This window comes from Budorcas taxicolor, chromosome 25 (assembly GCF_023091745.1).
Source record: "Budorcas taxicolor isolate Tak-1 chromosome 25, Takin1.1, whole genome shotgun sequence".
NCBI lineage: Eukaryota > Metazoa > Chordata > Mammalia > Artiodactyla > Bovidae > Budorcas > Budorcas taxicolor.
Genome location: NC_068934.1, coordinates 49,459,395 through 49,472,521, shown reverse-complemented (window position 1 = coordinate 49,472,521; position 13,127 = coordinate 49,459,395).

Below are 13,127 nucleotides of genomic sequence, written 5' to 3'. Positions count from 1 at the left end.
CGCGCCCCTCCCCCACCAGTGCCCCCTGGAGCAGGGCGGAGGGGTGGCACCTGGAGGGCCAGTCTCTGAGGCCAGCATCCGCCCGCAGAGGCCCTCCCAGTCTTGGCTGGGGGCCGGCCCAAACCACTTGCCCCCTCCCCAGCCAGGGCAACCGGAACAGAGTGCCTCTCAAAGGGGTGTGGGGGAGGGGCTGATGACGATAAGACGTGTAAGGTCTAGGACTGGGTCATGCACACAGTAGGTGCTTACTAGAGACAACTGGTCCAGGAGGTGCCTGCTTCTGGGGCCTACCTCCTCATTACAGCCCCAGTGCCCGGCTCACGTGCCCCTCCAATCTCACCTGCCAGGTCCCCCTCCGACTCAGGGCAAACCGTCCATACCCCGCTGTCCTGCAGCCTCGGCAGCTCTGGCCCCCACTGCCCAGGCCTTCCCCTCTCAGCCGTGCGGTCTCCAGCCAGGCTGACCCCCCATCTGACAGCTGGGTCCTGCCCCTTAGCGGAGCCCCGAGCGCCAGCAGCCACAGCCCCCTCCCCACTCAGGACCGTTTTCACAGGCAGCCCCTCACTGGGCAGGGTCGGGCGCTGTGCCCTCAGCCTGCCCTGGAAAAGGCTGTATGCGGGGACTTCGAGGCCCCCAGGGGAGCCAGAGCCCAGGAGCCTGGCACAGGGCCTGTGGGCCTGGCCCACCAGGCACTCGAGAAGTGCCAGTTAAATTAAGGGATAAAAGTGGGGCTTGAAACTGGACAGCTACATGTAAAAGGATGAAACTAGAACACCTCCTCACACCGCAAGCAAAAATAAACTCAAGATGTAAGGCCAGAGACTGTAAAGCTCTTAGAGGAAAACATCGGCAGCACACTCCTTGACATAAAATCACAGCAAGATCCTCTATGACCCACCTCCTAAAATAATGGAAATAAAAAAAATAAACAAGTGGGACCTCATTAAACTTTAAAGTTTTGCACAGCAAAAAGGAAACTATAAACAAGGTAAAAAGAAACCCTCAGGATGGGAGAAAATAACAGCAAATGAAACAAGTGACAAAGGATTAATCTCCAAAATATACAAGCAGCTCATGCAGCTCAACACCAGAAAAACAAGCAGCCCAGTCAAACGGTGGCCAGAAGACCTGAACAGACACATCTCCCAAAGAAGACACACAGACGGCTAACAGACACACAGAAAGGGGCTCAGCGCCGCTCATGGCCAGAGAAACGAGAATCAAGCCTACGAAGACACATCACTTCACACCAGGTCAAAAAATCTACAAACAGTAAACACTGCAGAGAGTGTGGAGAAAGAGAACTCTCTTGCATTGTCAGCAGGAATGGAAATTGATACTATGGAGAACAGTATGGAAATTCCTTAAAGACTAGGGATAAAACTACCATATGACCCAACAGTCCCACTGCTGGGCATGTATCCTGAGGACACCATAACTAAAAAAGACACGTGTACCCCAGTGTCACTGCGGTGCCGTTGACAACAGCTGGGACACGGGAGCAACCTGGATGCCCATCGGCAGCTGAATGGACGAAGAAGCTCTGCTACGTGTACACGATGGGATACGACTCAGCTGTACAGATGGACACACTGGAGTCGGTTCTAATGAGGTGGGCGAACCGAGAGCCTATTATACAGAGTGAAGTAAGCCAGAAGGAGAAAAGCAACTATCGTATATTAACACGTGTACGCGGAGTCCAGAAAGACGGTGCTGATGAACCCCTTCTCAGGCAGCAGCGGAGATGCAGACGTGGAGGGCAGACTTGTGGGCCCAGAGGACGCGAGGGCGGGACGCACGGACGGAGCAGCCTGGAGACGTGAACACCACCGTGTGTGAGACAGACGGCGGGAATCCGCTGCAGACGCAGGAGCTCAGGCCCGGTGCTCCGGGACAACCTGGAGGGGTGGGATGGGGAGAGGGGGGAGAGAGGGGACGCACGTGTACCCGTGGCCGGTTCATGTCGATGTGTGGCAGAGACCAGCACAGCATTGTAAAGCAATCTGGGTGCTGCAGACACGCCCAGACCCAGCAGGGCACAGACTGGTGGGCACAGGCAGTGCCATGTGACCGGAGCTTGGGGAGAGGGGCTGGCCACCGGGCCCCAAGAGAGGGTCAGGTGTGCACTCTGCCTGGGGGGCCGGACAGCTGGGGTGGGGTAGGGTGGGGCGGCAGAGGGCAGGCATGGGCCACATTCCCGGGAGGCCCCGCCCACGGCCCCGAGCCAGCGTTCACCCGGTGGGGCCCCACTGGGTCACCTGCAGGGCCGGACACCCCCTTCCGAACACAAAGCCCAGCCCCAGCGTGGGAGCCCCGTCCTAGATCCCCAGAACCCTGTTCCCAGGACAGCCCTCAGGGCCCCAGAACCCAGGGCTCACTGGGGGTTTGAAAGGGGGTCTGTCTCACCGTTCCTAGCCCCAGCAGCGCTCCTCTGGGCTGTGGCCCCATCACTGTGGCCCCAGGGCCTGGGGGGCTGGGGAGACCAGGCCCGGCACGGGTCAGCCGGGCAGCCAGGCCTGGAGCGTGCTCAGAGCAGCCGGGCCTGGACAAACAGTTCAGCTCCCGTTGACCTCTGAGAGCCGCGGGCCAGAGGCCGGGCCCTCCAGAAGCTGCCCGCCCCCACCCAGGCCCCTTCCGACCTCACCGTGCGGCAGAACCCCGGCGAGCAGGCAGAGGGCCTCCCGGACGGGCAGCTCCAGGGCCCAGGAGCAGGCGACCTCTGACCCTGCCGGCCAGCTGCTGCGTCTTCACCTGCTCCGGCTCCAGCAGCCCAGGCCTGGGGGGTGAGGGGCTGGGGGGGTGGCACAGCGGCTCTTCACTCTGATCGGGGATACTGGCCTGAGGAAGGGTCTTCTCTGAAGCTGGGGGCTCCTGCCAGTTATGCCCCAGCCCAAGGCCTCTGAGGCCAGGACGCCAGCCCTTCGTTGCCCAGACCTCAGGTGCCAGCTGTGTGACAGGAGGGAGGAGTCCACGCTGAGCCCCAGTCCCTTCTCTCTCAGCGGGTCCCTCTGGGGTTCCCTGCAGCCCAGCCCTGCCCCCAGCCCCCAGGCGCCTTAGCGAGATGGACGGTGGGGGAGAGGGAACACCCTGTTCTGGGCAGACAGGGCAGATGCCAGAGAAAGCTCAGATCCCCTGTCCCTGCTCTTGCTGTTCAGCCCCCTCCCCGGGCCTTCATCCCACCTCTGTGACACCCGGAGCCACACCTGCCCCCCGACCCACCCACCTCTGGGCACTGACCCCACAGCCTGACCAGGCCCAGAGCCAGCCCAGGACAGGCGCCCACTGGGGGCCTGGCACACCCGCTCCTCCTGCCTCTGGGTGTGGACGGTACGGGGGTTGAGCCTGAGTTGAAACCGTGTCACTGGAACGCAGCAGTAACCCCCGCCCCTCTCCCACCCAGCCCCCTTCACACGCTGCTCGCAGACTCTCCCCAGGTTTCCAGCCTGAAGGAAGCCTGTGCTCTTTCTGAGCAACATCAAAGCGGGAGGCACAGGCTGCCCGGATCAGTCAGGCGGCAGCCTAGCCTTCCTGCCCAGCCTGTGGCCCCCGGGAGCTGGTGGGGGCAGAGCACACGGAGGCGGGGGGACGGGGTGCTCGGGGGGCACACTGATTGTGCCAGGGGAGGGAGGTGCCCAGAGTAGACAGGCCTCAGGGCACATGAGTCCTCCCCACCCCCACCCTCCTGTGCAAATGGGGAAACTGAGGCCCAAGGCAGGGCCAGCCCAACGCAGCACCTGGTTTTGTGAATCTGCATCAGAAAAAGCCTCAGAGAAGAGCAAGACTGCCGGTGGCAGAGAATTTTGGGGGGTGAGCCAGGAAGTCAGAAGGCAGGGAGGAATGGGCTGGCTGAAACAGAGAGATGGCCTTCTCAGACTGGATGGTGAGGCCGGAGAGGCCAGGTCCAAGGAGTGTAGCTAGTGGGCAGTGGGGAGGGATAAAGCTGAAGACCAACGAGCGGAGAATTCCCAGGCAGTACAAACAGAGCTCCTCTGCTGGCCCACCTGGGCCAAGGGGTCAGGAAACACTGTGCCTAGCCCACGCATCCAAATGTGGTGGGTCCATCAGGACATGCCCACTGGCCCCAAGAAGGCTGCCACTGCGCCTGCCGTGAAGGAAGATCCCAAAGTCCCTTTGGCTCTTCAGGAGACCCAGTTACAGGCCTGACTACTGATGCAATCCACCAAACCCCATCGAGCTCCTTTTGGTTGTTTCTTCTTGGCTTCATTCCTCCCCACTGCCCACTCCTTACACACACAGACACGCACACACACACGCACACACACGCACACACACACCTTATACACACAGACACACACACACACACACCTTATACACACAGACACACACACACATACACACACCTTATACACACAGACACACGCGCACACACACACGCACACATACACACACCTTATACACAGACACGCGTGCACACACACACGCACACATACACACACCTTATACACAGACACGCGCGCACACACACACGCACACATACACACACCTTATACACACAGACGCGCACACACACGCACACACACACCTTATACACACAGACACACACACACACCTTATACACACAGACGCACACACAGCTTATACACACAGACACGCACACACACACACTCCTTATACACACAGACACGCACACACACATGCGCACACACACACACACACACGATGCAAGCATGTTCCCATTCTGACTCAGCTACCGAGTGCCAAGATGCATGCTAGCTGTGCGTCCGTGGGCAGGGCCCCCAAGCTCTCTGAGCTTCTTTGCAGCCCCACCTTCTCAAAGCTGCCAGCAGGGCGCAAAGCCTAAGAGAAGACAGGACGAGAGCCGCAGGGGCCTCACAACCGGCACCGACGAAGGAGCTCACTGAGCCCAGGGAGAGGGGCGCACTCGAGCTGTCGTCTCTAGCCCAGCAAGACGACTGTACATCTAACTGCAGCCCGCAGCACACACCACAACGGCCGCTGACAAAGACGTCTCTCCAGGGCAAACCGCACTGAGTGGGCCCCTGCCGGACCTCCCAATTGATGGGCCCGCTCAGGTCACCCGATGGGCCGAGGCCCACATCCCCACCCAGCTGTCCCGGAACAGTGGCCCAGGGTCCACGGGGATGGCCAGCCCCCTCTGCAAGGCCGAGATACCCTGCTGCCAGGAACTTCTCACAGCCACACACGGGACACCCCTGGAGCAGACTCAGCTCCACCTCAGAGCTCCCCACCCCCACCGGGGCCAGAGAACCTGCCAGAAGGGCCTGGGGGCGTGCACACAGGGAGCCGGCACCCCCACCCGCGCCCTCAGCCCACGACCCAGGAGGCGGGGCGGCAGCCCCTCTGCCAAGGACAATGGAAGTGACAGCAGAGACGGATCGGCCGGGCGAGGGAGAGGAGGCTCGTGCGGGTCCAGGCCCCGCACTCGAGGGTGGAGGTGAGGGGGCCCTGACTGCTGGTGCGCTGGGGGCCATCCGCAAGGGTGGGAGACCCCTCAAGGCAGACACCTTCTAAAGAGAGGGTTGTCAGGATGGTGGGTGGTGTCCGGATGTCAGGTTGTCAGGATGGTGGGTTGACGTCACTGGGGAATTTCCAAGGGTCTTAATCAAGTCCCTTCTCGCATCCACAAGGCCTCGTCTAAAGGACTTCAGAGGGGGAAGGCCCAGCGGCTGACAATCAGCGGGACTTCCGCTCGCCTGGCCGGCCTGGGGCGCAAGGCCTGCGGGGCCCCTGCCTTGCTCTTGACTCCATTTCTGACCCTAAGTCGTCCAGTGTCCTCCTGGGCATCTCTCTCATCCCGCAGGGCCTGGGGTGAACCCGCGCTGCCCCATTCAAGGCCAGCCGGCAGACAGAAGGCTCCCTCCCCAACACCCCAGGGAGCCTCCTGGACGGCCCCTCCAAAGCCTCAGTGACACAGCCGCTGAGAACCGCCACCAACAGGGAGGAAACTGAGGTGAGGGGGTGATGGGGGCCCTCAAAACAGAGGCCTGCCCCTGGGCCCCCTACGCATCAGGCTTGCTGTGAGCGAGACAGTGAGGCGCACGCAGTAGGTGCCTCCTGAGTGCTCTCCTCCAGTGCCACAGGCCCACAGTCCCCAGAGGTCCACCACACTTCCTCCTTTGACTTTTTCCTAAGGTACAGACCTGAAAACATCCTCATTATGTGTTTTCAAATACTCTCCGTCCGTAGACTGGAAAAGGGCAGGTCCCTCCTGGGAGGTGAAGGGGCCAGCGCGCACCTTTCCAGCTCGGCAGGAGCCTGACTTCAAGTCAGGTACGAATTCGCATGTTTGAATGCCACAGACTCCTCGGGCACATGCGCTCCGTGGGCACACAGGCTCCGTGGTCACGCGGGCTCCTCGGGCACACGGGCCCCTCACGACACAGGGGTCCCTCACACACAGGTTTCTTGGACATGCGGGCTCCTCGGGCACATGGGCAGCAGCACCGTCCAGCTGTTCTGCTGCTGGTCCTTCTCCCCGGGTCTGGAGGCGCCTCCCGGTTCTTGGGGCTTCAGCACAGCTTCTCCTTCCATCTGCTGTGGCCACGCTCAGCAGCCCCTGCATGTGGACACTCACTTGCTTCCAGGGTGTGACCGCTGTGGGCTGAACTGGAGACACCAAGACTCGAACACCCCTGGGGCCAAAACCTCTCCTGGCCCTGACTCTGCTCCTCACCGCCCCACAGAACAGAGCAGCCTGGACACTCCAGAAGGACCCTTCAGGCGCACGGAGGAGGCTGCAGCTCAAAGGACCCCTCCTCTCGGGTTTCGAGGCTGAGCCAACCACCTCTGACCCAGGGTCTGGCCCCAGGCAGCCAGGTGGGCGCCCGCAGGAGGGTGGCTGTGGGCAGAATGAATGCATCTGTGAATGAAAGATTCAGCAGCAGGAAACACTCCCCAAAGTGTGCCCTGTGCAAGGGAGGGCCCTGGAGCATGGGCACCCAGTGAGCTGGCACACCTGGCTCCAAGCTCCTGGCTTTAACCAGCAGGAACCTCCAGGCCTCCTTACCCCCTGGAGCATCTCTGTCCCCCTAAAGGGAGCATGGTGGGCCAGCCCCTACCCTCACCTCCCGCAGAACCCAAGCTGCGTGTGGAGGCAAGAGGCAGCGGGCAGTCTGACCCAGCACCTCCCCGCTGCGGCGCCCACAGACCCACTCATCTCCTCCTTCCCTGCCTGTCTCCATCCTGCCACCAGCCCCAGGGGGAGGCAGGCAGAGCCATGCCCTGAAAATGCTCCACAAAACCCCGCGTGTGTCCAGGCAGCTTCGGTTACCCAGCGCCCGGCTGGCCCGGTCTCCTGCGAGCCCTGCCAAGGCCTGGCACCACTGCCCTGGCCTCCCCTCTCCCCTGCCAGCAAGCCCGCAAGGCCCGAGGGCGCGGGCAGATTGCTTTCCCGGCCAGCTCAGCCCTGCTCCCCCGGGAGAAGGCCTCAGTGTTCCCACCCCCGCCGTGGCCACCGCCTGGCTCGGAGGTACCCGGTCTCCAGGCCGCAAGGTCACCGGGCTGCACGGAATCCACCTGCAGCCGCACCAGCTTCCAGGAAACCGAATCCCTGCGGCAGATGACAGCCGCGGCTACAGGACAGAGCGCCCATTCAGTGTCCGGCGGAGCCGGCCTGGCCCGACCTGGCGGCCGCCTCCCGCACCCAGGCCCTCCCACACCCAGGTACCGACCGCCCAGCGCTGGCGCTGCCCAGACCGCCTGCCCGCCCACCCGGGAGCTGCGGGTGGGATGGAGGGCTGGGACGTGCCCCACCCTGGGTGCCCAGGACAGGTGTGAGGGTGGGCTGAGAAGGGGCAGAGGCCCTGTTCCACCTGCAGAGCCTTACGGACCCCAGGCTGCCTGTGTGGGCACAGGGAACTCTCAGAGCCAGCCTTAGGGGAGGCAGCCCCCCCACAGGAGCCAACATGCGTCAGGCGAGTCTTACTGCACCCATTTCACAGATGGGTCAGGAGAGAGCAGCCTAGGAAACAAGTGGACTCACGTGTTGCATTGAAAGCAGAAGGTCCCCACCCTCCCCACTTTAACACCCTGCAGGGGAGTCCCGGAATGGTCTGGGGCTCCTGAGTTCACCGGCTGTGGACAGTCTGGCTGGCCTAGCCCGGCCCTGGGCTCTGCATTGGGGCATGCGCTGCAGCCTCCCAGAGCTCCAGGAGGTGGTGGGGGACAGGCAGAGGGAAGCTATTTCTCTTCCAGGGGGATGTCCTGCCTCTAAGACTCCTGCCAGGGGGTCCACCTGCGGACCAGGTAGGAAGAAGGGGATGGAGTGGAGAGGGAAGGGAGGGGGGCTCACCACGCGGCCTCAGCGCAGCCTTGCCCTCCTGGGCAGCCAGGCCTGGGTTCAGGGGCTCCTTCGGGGCTTCTTGGGCTCCCTCTCACACACTCGCCGTGCACACAGGGCAGAGGAGCGCTGGGAGCAGGGGGCCCTGGCCAGCAGCAGGCTCCGGCCGGGACTAGGCCCCTGGCTCAGAGGCGGCCTCGCCCTCCAAAGGCTGGGCCACGAGTTGCCTGCCACTCAGCTCTTCTGCCCCATCGGTCACACTGAAAAGAGTGTTCCTGAAGCCAGGAAGGGTGAATACAGGCTCCCACCCAGCTCTAGAAGCAGGGGCTGGAAACCCAAAGGAGGAAGCCCTGGTCTCCAGGCCCAGCCCCCAACCACCACCCCTCCCACCCAACCAGCAGCAGCTGCCCCAGTTCCCCTCAGTCTCCACAGTCACCACCCCTGGTCCATCACCTGTCAAACTCGCCCTTCCTCCCATCACCACTTAACAAACTCCTACTCACTTGCCAAAGCCCAGGCCAAAGGGCTCTTTCTTCCTGAAGACTTCCTGAAGGGCCAGGAGAATGTGCCCCAGGCACTCCCTTCATAGCAGTTGTGGGGTGCCCAACAGAGACACTGACTGTGTCCTCTGGAGCTGGGCAGTGTCCCTTCAGCAGGTCATGGAGGGGACCCCTAGCACAGAGAACCCCTGGATGTCCGTCTAGGAGATGCCGGCCCGCAGGAAGCCAGCTTGGGCTGGGCCTGTGAACTGCCGGGGACGAGAGTGGGGAGCTGCAGGCATTCACAAGACTAGAGACGGGGCTCCACGGTCTGTCTGCTGATGGACTTGACCCTGAGAATGGGACATGCCCGCCCAGAACCACTTAGTAGAGAAGGGGCCACCGCCCCCGCCTGCCCTCCACCTGCTCCTGCCCTCCAGCACCATGTGCCCATGGGCCGGCGACACGGTTCCTCGGGAGCCCCCTGGGGTTCCACCCCACCCCACGCCCACTCCAAATCCTACTCTGCCCTATTTGCACGGTGAAAGTGCAAGGCCCAGGTGGAGAAGCACCAGAGCTCCCAGGCCAGAGACCTTTGCCCTACCACACAGGCAGGACCGACCTCTGAGGCTGAGGGACACTCAGTCACATCACAGCGCCTGCCCCTTGGGGGTGGCTGGCAGGCAGTTTTCACACCTGCAGCCCCACACCAGGCTGTGCCAAGAGCTTCTGCACTCCCACACCCTCCCTGTCTGGGGGCACCTGCCTGAGAGACTCGGGCTCAGACACTTGTCCCTGGACTCCCAATTTCCAGGAAAATTAGTTGGCAGGCTAACTTTCACTAGAGTGTTATTGACTATTCAACTTTCAGCTTCTCTTTCTAGCAGTAAGCCCCCTGAAGGAGCAGCTGAAGAAGACCTCACCTGAGCCCTGAGGAATATATTTCGGGGCATATTTTAAATTCTGACCCCTGCTAAGGGGAAGTATTTGAAGACCCCCGCACACACACACACAAATCATGACTCAGCCTGGCTGCTCACAGCCTTAGAACCCAGCACCTCCTGCATCTCCAGCATCGCCCCTCATACACCAGGGACAGAATCCCAGGCCTCAGCCCCACCTAGCTGACCCGGGGATGGACAATGGTCCCCCTGCCCTGCTTCTGCCTCCCTCCTCCAGGAAGCATCCTCACCTTCGGGCTTGGTCAGGGGTCCCTCACGCCACAGCCCCTTCAGATGTGCTGGGAGCTAGGGCTGAAAGGCAACAAGGTCCAGCGGCCGCAGCCCACAGGGTGTCACTCTGAACAGGATCAGCAGGAGCCCATTTGTGCCCCCTGGGGAAACCAAGGCCCAGAAGTGGCCTCACGCACCGTCCTTGGTTTGGGGGGGGGTGGTGTCCAGAGTCTGAGCGATGCTGTTGAGGGCTCAGACAGGCATCAGGTGACCCAGGAATCTATCCCCGGGGCTCCTGGTCCTGCCTCCTGCTTCCAGGACATTTACCCGCCGGGGGCTCATGGGGCTCCCCTAGCACCACCCTCTCCCACGGTTGAGATTCTCTGAGGACTTGGTCCTGAGCAAGGAAGGTGTGACTGCTGGCTTGTCACGGAGCCTGGGTCACCAAGCTGGAAAGCCATGTGCCAAAGAGCCCCCCTGCCATCAAAGGCCCACAGAAGATTTCAGAAGACTTTAAAATCACCGTTTCTGAAGATGTAGGGCATTAAAGACCATGGGGGCAGGGGCTGTCCAGATGTTCAGTTGGTCAGTTTTTAGTATCTCAACCCCATCCATCCATGCCCCCGCCACCCACCAGCTAGGATTCTAGGAAGGACAGCCCCGCTCTCCAGAAAGTCCTGCCCCGGAGGTAGGCAGGTCAACCAAAGGCCCAGAGGTGCTGCAATGGGGGCTGTGGCGGCCGGGGACCCCTAGCCAGGGGCTCCGCTGAACCGTGCGGCTACGGGACCCGCCCGGGGAGGGGCTCCAAAGCCCCCAGGCCCACCTCCTGCACAGGCCGAGCGAAAGCCAGGCCTCGGTGCCGGCCGGGGCCTGGGCCGCGAGGGGCCGCGGGCCGGCAGGCGGGGCGGGGGCCGGGTCGGGGGTCCGGCCAGCTTTAACGCGCTGACAAAGCCTCATTTGCAGGTCAATGCCGCGGCACACTCGCCGCTCCCCTCGCCCGGCGCCCTTTGTCCGGCCGCGCCCGCTCCTCGCGCCAGATGGCCGCGGAAATGCTAATTTCGGGCGCCCCCCGCCCCCCGCGTTTAATTGCGCCTTTGCAGATGGGCCGCGAGTGTGCGCTTCATGCAGATGAGGGCGGCGTGGCCGCCGCCCGGGCTGCGGGCCGCCGCCCTCGAACCTGGGCCTGCCGGGCGGGCGGGCGCGAGGGGGAGAGGGAGGGGCGCCGCCCCCCACCCGCGCGCCGCCGGGCACGAGCGGGCACCCAGCGGGCCGGGCGCGGGACGCGCGCTTTTCTCCTTTCATTTCTCCAAAATGGGATCTTAAGTGATTCTGAATGAAAACAAATTGGCCCGCTTTCTTCTCCAAACAGACGCGCGCGGCGCAGTGGGGGCGGCAGGCGGGGAAGGCGCGGCCGGGCTGGGGGTGGGAGTGGGGGGGCGGCCACAGGACCCCTGCTCAGGTCGGTCCCTCGTACCCCGACGGCAGGGCCCCGCCCCAGGTTGGCACTTGAGGCGGCCTGGTAAGTCCTTAAACTGGACGACCGCTCCTGGGACTCAAGCAACCCGGAACACGGACAGACGCCCCTCCCCCAATTTCCAGGCAGAAACAGATGCCCAGGCCGGACTGGACGCAGGGGGCAGGCCGCGGTGGGGCGCGGGGGTGGGGGGCGGGGGGCAGCCTCTGGGGTCAACAGGGCCTTCTGTCTGCTCTGTCTCCAGCTCCCAGAGCCTAGCTGCCCCTCAGGCCTCTGCCCCCATGAGGGGAGGACGAACCCTCAGACGCAGGGTTCCCCTGGGCACAGAGTGGGGCTCAGACGAGACTGCACACGGCGCAGGGGCAGGCAGGGTGCGCAGCAGGAGCCAGGATGGCGGGCGGGCGTTGGGAGAATCATAGGTGATGACAATAACTGAGAAGAAGGTCCTCTGTGACCTTGTGTTTTAACCATGAACTTACAAACCTTATGCTTTGCTGGGTGATAGACTTGCTCCACTAACAGCTCCGAAACAAGGAGAGGGCCATTTTCTGGGCCAGCAAAGACTCCTGACACATAACTCAGGGCACAGTGCCCGTTAGAAAGACAGGGGACCCGTATGCTCCTCAGAGCATGAAATTAAAAGACGCTTGCTCCTTGGAAGGAAGAGTGATGACCAACCTAAACAGCAAATTAAAAAGTAGAGGCATCACTTTGCCAACAAAGGTCTGTACAGTCAAAGCTACGGTTTTTCCAGTAGTCGTGTATGGATGTGAGAGTTTGACCATAAAGAAGGCCAAGCATTGAAGAAGTGATGCTTTCGAACTGTGGTGCTAGAGAAGACTCTTGAGAGTCCCTTGGACTGCAAGGAGATCCAACCAGCCAGCCCTAAAGGAAATCAGTCCTGAATATTCACTAGAAGGACTGATGCTGAAGCTGAAGCTCCAATATTTTGGCCACCTGATACAAAGAACTGACTCATTGGAAAAGACTCTGATGCTGGGAAAGATTGAGGGCAGGAGGATAAGGATAAAGATGGATAAGGAGGATAAGGATAAGGAGGATAAGGATGAGGGCAAAGGATGAGATGGTTGGATGGCATCACTGACTCAATGGACATGAATTTGAGCAAAACTTCAGGAGATGGTGAAGGACAGGGGAGCCTGGCGTGCTAACCCCATGGGGTCCCAAAGAGTCGGACACAACTTAGCAACTGAGCAGCACCAGTGTTCCTCAGACTTTCTGTTCTGTTTCTGTACTCCCCTCAGGCAAAGGGCTGACACACCACTATACCAGGTGATCCATCGGTCAGGTCCAAACTCGGCCGGCACCAGGGAACTGGTCCAGCTGCCACCAGCCCAGTGCTGGCTCCTGGCCACTGATCCCTCTGCCCAGAGTGCCCTCCCTGCTGGCTCCATGCCCCTGCCCCTTCCCCCAGATCCTTCCGGGCTTCTGGTACAGGCCCCAGTGCCTCCCTCACCCAGGCTCTCAGGGGAACCCTCGGCCCATTTCACCTGCGTGTGCACAGCACCCAGACAGCACAGAAGCTGGCTCAGGGGCTCAGAGGGGGATGCCCCAGGGGCGCCGGCTGACACTCAGGCCTGGGCCAGAGAGCTCCGCCGACCCCTGACGCCCAACCTGCCAGGCTAGGACCTGCACCAACATGGTGACGAGCTGTGGGGAGGCAGGAGGGCTCGTGGGAAGTACACAGCTGGATGCACCGT